We start from the raw sequence: 6,371 nt of genomic DNA on the forward strand, positions 1-6,371 counted from the left end.
AAGTTTTCAAATACAAATTACAAAAAATTTTTGATTCTCACAAAATAAACCACCTCGTCATAAAAAAATTAAAAAAATAGAGAATTGAACAAGGATTACGGTGGTGTAATTTTAAATCCCTAATTGACTGGTCTTCACTATTCAAATCAACTTCAAAAAGCTCAACTTTTAATAGCTAAGTTAGCTTTAGGACAATCTTGACCATTTTATATATAGAATATACTAAGTCCGTTTCTTAAGCTTTAAAACGACGTCAAGATGAAGTCTCTACGAAGCAGAACCCGAGATATAATGATTTGAAAAAGTATATGATTAGTCAGAAACACGAAAAAATCCGAACTTTGACAGATCATATCTTCGTAGAAAAAAACAAGAAAGAAAAAAATTCCTCGAATACGTGTTAGCTTATTTCATGTATAGAATCCATAAAAAAATTTGAAGCGAATCGGATACATGAAATAATTTTCTTTAAGAAATCCGTCCGACTTAAAAAAGGCTGGCTCGCAAAAAAAAATTATTCCGATGAATTGATAACCTTCCGCCATTTTTTGAAGTCGGCTAAGAATCATAAAATCTAACGGTTTATTTAGGGCATTTCGTAATTTTGTAAGGTAATTTTGTACTCGTTTTTGGGGCATTAAAATCCCAGCCTTATAATAACAACCACATAGACCTACATAGATAAATGAGTAGCAAGAATATGCCTTCCCTATAATAGAACTGACCTCAAAAAAGGCATTCAAATTTTTTATTCTGATCCATATTCATATCTCCCACCTTTTCCAAAGAAAAATCAGTTCTGAAGTTCTTTTTTCCCCTCAATATCAAAATTGTTGCTGGATATTTTCTTCATGCTACTATATTCCTCTCAATATTGTTTAGTCACAGCGTGCTCAGGGAAAAAACTTCAACTACAATGACAGCTAAAAATAAACGCAGTGACTTCTTTTCTTCATCGCACAGCTAAGCTGCTGTGCAATGTTAAAGTGCCACGATAGTAATTAAACTTTGCCGCTTTGAACTGAATTGCAGTCAGCCAACAATGCGTGGCCTTAGACCAGCTATGTGGCCATGTAATCGCGTAGTCACTGAGCCAGCCACCGCAACATCCAACGCACGGCGCGCAGACTCGCATTGTCTGCACATGCCTGTTTACATTTTCTTTGCATTCGCGCTTATTCTTCTTTCTTTTTTTTTTTTTTCTTTTGTCATTTTCGTATACTCACAGTATTTGTTTTCATTTAAGTTAATAAATATTGGCAATGCGCTCTGTTTGTGCGAATATTTGCATTGCAGTTGTTTGTTTGCATCTTTCATGTCATGCCATTAAAATCCCTTTCAAGCGCGCGCGTGTGTGTGTGTGTTTTGTAAGTGCTAGTCTGCAGCTTGCTTCTTGCGTTATTTGCGTATAAACAATCGCTTGGTTGCAGCGACGGCCGTATGCCATTCGCGCTTCATTGCAATTTTGCGAGTTTGTTGCTTAAGTCTTTCGTTTGTACTTTTAAATTGCGTTCAAGCGAGCAAAAATCGTATGTGCTGCTATTTCGAGTTACCGTGAGTCGTTTCGTAGACTATTTCGGCACATCAATGTGCAACATTATTCTTGTGTGCATATGTGTTGCGTGTGTGTGTGTGTTGTGTTTGTATTGCCTCAAGCACAAAAATTCAATATCAAATTGACAATCAGCAACAACAGCGAAAAACAAATGACATTGCTCCGTCGGCTGCGAAAAATACGCTTAACCGGCAACAGAAGCAGAAAATAGTAAACAGCTTCGCCTTACGTACAGCTTAAGCTAGAGCAATGAATTGTAATGGCGCGCCTTGAATTGCTTGCTCGCCAACGCTCGCTGCCACCTATGGTGCTATTAGACAATTATGCGCTCGTTTGCTCGCTCGTCAAGCACGAAGCGGTGGTGGTGGTGGTGGTGGTGGCGCTGCTGTTTCGCCACTCGTTATTGCACATTAAAGCGCGCCAGCTGATCAAAGCTTGGCGAGCAACGACTTCCTTCTTCGCTACTCGCTTATGATGGTTATGCCAATGCCTGCTGAACGCCGCTGCTGCTGAGATAGTGCAGCGCAAACCTGCTTCGGCTGCTGCGAATTTCACAGCTTCACCAACATTGCTAAGTGCTGCTGCTACGTTGGCCCTCTGCCGCTGCCGTCTATACAGCTGTGCACTGGTTATTGGCACCTACAGTTTGCTAGCAGCCAGTCAGTCAGCCTCTAACCTACAGTCCGCGTAAGACGTATCAGTCTTCAATCTGCAGTTCGCCAGTAAGCCAGTTTACCAGTCGTTACTCGCCGCCGCTATACATATATGTATATATATAGTAAGTCCACAGTTTGTTGTTCACTTGAAAAGTCTATGATTTTTATAGCCTGCTTTGTTGCTGGCTGCGGGGCTGCGGCCTCCAAAGTGGACTCTTCAGCGCTCTGAACGCTCATCATTTTGCCATTTCTTGTTCGGCTGGCAACGAAACCAAAAGTGATTGTTAAGTGCGCGCATAACCGTGAAGTGTGTCAGTGCCTGCTTGCCTGTCAATTCACTAGTCAGTCATCGTTCTGCCAATAGCGCGACCTGTACGCAGTTATATTGCCGTTAGTTTTGTATTTTTTGTGCTTTACACAATTTTTTTTCTTTAATCTCTATTGAGTGAGTGTTACCTTGGAATGCAAAGACCATTGGCGGTGAGAAGGTAGCAGCAGTAGCAGCAGCAACAGTTACACACAAAGCAATTGTGTTGTGATTTTGTTTTTCAAATTTTTTGCCATTGGACTTTAAAATTTTCGGTTTGGTGCGCGATTTTTCTAACATTTTATTTTACAAAATTTACACAACTTTAATTTTTTGCTTTATTTTCCAACTGTGAGCGTGTGCAAAAGGCTAAACATAAACTGTTATTGAACGCTATTTAGTCAAAAAAAAAAAAACACGATTGCCTTGCAGCAGCAGCAAATTTTGTGTGGCGTGTGCGCTTTGAAATTTTAATGCAATCAAAATCGACTCCAAATTTTTATAAAATACATCCACACATTTGTATAGCGCGCTAGCTGCACTAAAATCGAACAAATAAAATTGCATATTTGCTAACTTAAAAAAAAAAAACAGTTTTTGCATTCATAATTTTTTTTTAAGTGAAAAGTGAAAGTCGCAAAACTATTAAATAAAATATTTGACGGTTAAACAATACAATCAGCGGACAAATAGACGTACAAATAAATAATAAATAAAAAAAAAAACAAAGTACCGTTAAGTGTGCATGAACTCTAATATATACATATGTACATGTGTATGTTTTTTTGTTTGCATGAAAAAAATATAAAATCTTTACATTTTATTTTGCTTGCAACTGCAGGTGTTCACTTTTGATTGCGGCCCGTATTGATACGAATATTGAATATTGAACAGCGAAAGGAGTTGATCATCAAATATTCAGTGCACAAAATTTTAGAAAAATAAGCAAATATGCTGTTAAAAATGTAAGTATACCACTTGAATTGCATCGCTACATACATATAAATATAAGTGTGCATAAATATGTGTATATAAATTGCATAATAGCGTGAGAAGGATTTTACTAATGTATGTATATCTTAACATAAAAAGTGGAGGTAACTTTCAGCCAAAATAAAAGCTTAAATTTTTCATCGTCAATATAACATTTTTTACAATGAATTCTACATATAGTCGTTTAAAGTACAAAACCGCGTATGAGCGTAATTCAAAACAGGGAACGTGAGGTTGCCGAAATTTTTGCAGGAGATAGCAAAAAACTGTCTTATATCCAAAGCGGATCTCTCTTTTATACAAGTAATTTTTAAGCAAACAATAAAACAGACTTCTGTTCACATATAAAAATTTATGAGTACCGTTATTTTTTCATAATCCAATGATCGGATTTGAACCAAATTAGTGTGGGATCAACTTTGAAGGATCACCTTTCCGACAAAGAAAAAGAATTATCGAAATCGGTTGACGAGGTTCAACGTTATGCGGTAACATACATAAAAAAAAACAAGCCGACGAATTGATAACCTCTTCCTTATTTTGAAGTCAGTTAAAAACAAATCCTTATCAAGCTAATTCTACAAATTGATAATTGCGTATGAATCGATAAGGCCTGATGCTAGGTGCTTCCGGTGAGAAAATCTCATATTTGGTATAAATGTCAGTTACGCGGTTGTGTACTTTAAACGACAATATGTATTTACGTAAGACTGGTTTCCTCTCTTTAGATATCTCAATTAGGCTGCCTACTGAATGAACAACACTTCCGCTTGATATGTACGGCAGTGGTCGGCTAGGTGAAGGGTCGCTCTGGCCTGCGGTTTTCTCAAACGATCGGCCGGCTTATTTAAATTTTGCTGCGTAATAAGTGCAACCTCTCGAGCAATTAGATCAAGTGTAGGACATAGACTCTTTGTTGTATAGTTTAAGAACTATAATGTTAAACGTTGGCATCATAAACAAAGACAAAGTAAAAAACTTTCTGAAAGGGTGAATCCATATCGCTGTTTCCTCGGATGTTAAGAGGAAAATCGTGAATTCAGCTGCAGTTTTACCTGTACCAGTGCATAAAATGAGACTGTAAGCTCAATTAAGTACTAATATTTTATCTCCCTGACAAGATTTTAACTAAAAAAAGAACTGAAAAAACGAATCCGTCAGTGGGGGCAAGGGAATGAGGTGAACATTCAGCAAGAGAAAATTACATTGTCAATCGGCATTAGCTTTCATGTATACTCAAGGCTTTATCTGCAAAAGTGTATACGGAATGCGTAAAGGAAGGCATGTTTTATCATTTGCCAAAAATGGAATCTTTTCCAAAAATCTTTCTTTCGCACGGATCATCGATCAAACCAATGAGATTGACACTAAAAATATTTAGGCAATTTCCACATAGGTTACTCTATTCAAGAAGCAGTCCATGAACTTTTGATACGTCCGTCTCTAGTTGTGGTGAAATTTTAAAACGTTTATAGAAAAACACAACTGGGTCGCTGAAGTGTAGATAACCCAACCTGAGGTTTATCAGCTGAGTAGACCCTCAATGAAACTTGTGTAGGTCCGTGAGTTTTTAAGTAAATAAATTACTAGTTTCAGGTTGACCGAGCTTTTCCCGGAGTGTATATACTTTTAAAGCTTTCCAGATTTGGATGGCTTAAAAAAAAAAATATTTTGGAAAAAAATTGGATTTCGATATCAAATTTCTTACTCCAAAATTTAGGTGGCAACCCTATCCCGAAATACGCTGGAATGAATGGTACATATTTTGAGCGTATATGTACTGCGTATACATAAAAACAATGCTGATTGAAATTAACAAACTACAAATTTTTATTACATAGAAGCGTGGCAACCCTAATGGAAAATGTTTTCTGCCCAAAGTTCTCAGCAATACCTTTCATTTGATATCCATATTGCGATGTTTTAGATAAAGAGCACAGAAAAGTGCTTGTCAATAAACCCACCGAAGTCCACAATTGTCACATTTAGCAAAAGAACCAAAGTCAACTCTTACTCTGGCATTCAGAGCGCAGGCCTACTCACTAATAGTGACTTCTCGTGGTGAACATCGATTTTGCGATTATTTGGTATTCAGTAAGGTGTCTTTGGTCTCTAGTCTAGAAAAAACGCCACCCATTTTTCAGCTGGCTCTGAGCAGGTTCCAAAAAGAAACACAAAAAAATATGGAGAAAGAGATAGTTGCTTCTTATTTTATTGAAAAGAAAAACGCGAATGTGAAGAGAGGCAATATTTTTTAACAATAATTTCATTAAAAAATAAACCAAAATTCATACTTAAATATCATACAACTTCATTGAAAAAAAATAATACTTTTAAAACATAAAAAAAAATTTTAAAAAGAAAAAAATTAAAAAGAATTCCGCAGCCGAACTCGGATGTTATGAGAACTTTGCCCTGTCGGCTGTTGCGGCTGTTACAGCAGCGCTAGCAAAAGGCATAGATACATATGTACATGTTTGTTTTCACCACACATTTTTGGTAAACTTTTTGTGACTCTCTCTTATTGAATATCCAAATCTTTTCAAGTCAAAAAAAGAGTCACTAATTGCTATTCTCAAATTTGATGATTTGCGATGAGATTGACTTACTGAATCTCAGCATTATTTTCAGCAACATAAAAACCATTTGACTTTGACCGATTCTTGTGAAAAAGTTATATGCACTTATAAAAAAAAAACTCAATTTTCCATATTTCGCTATTCAGCTAAGAAACTGCATTACTACTTTTCCAAACAAAAGAAAATAAAAAAATGCCTTTTTCTAAGAATAAACCAAATCTCAACCAAATGCCGACATATAAATGGTCGCTGCACATACAGTTTTAAGCGATAAAGTTATA

At 36.4% G+C, this 6,371-nt stretch overlaps 1 long non-coding RNA gene across 1 annotated transcript; it reads left to right on the top strand.

Moving 5' to 3' along the window:
• The first annotated feature begins 2,415 nt into the window (after window positions 1-2,415).
• On the top strand, window positions 2,416-3,453 carry LOC118751149. Its single transcript, XR_004994491.1, has 2 exons — window positions 2,416-2,601; window positions 3,360-3,453. It is a non-coding gene; the product is annotated as an uncharacterized LOC118751149 (long non-coding RNA).
• Window positions 3,454-6,371: the final 2,918 nt, after the last annotated feature.

The sequence above is a fragment of the Rhagoletis pomonella genome, unplaced genomic scaffold, assembly GCF_013731165.1.
Source record: "Rhagoletis pomonella isolate Grant_MI unplaced genomic scaffold, Rhpom_1.0 Rhpom_scaffold_00562, whole genome shotgun sequence".
NCBI classification, from domain to species: domain Eukaryota; kingdom Metazoa; phylum Arthropoda; class Insecta; order Diptera; family Tephritidae; genus Rhagoletis; species Rhagoletis pomonella.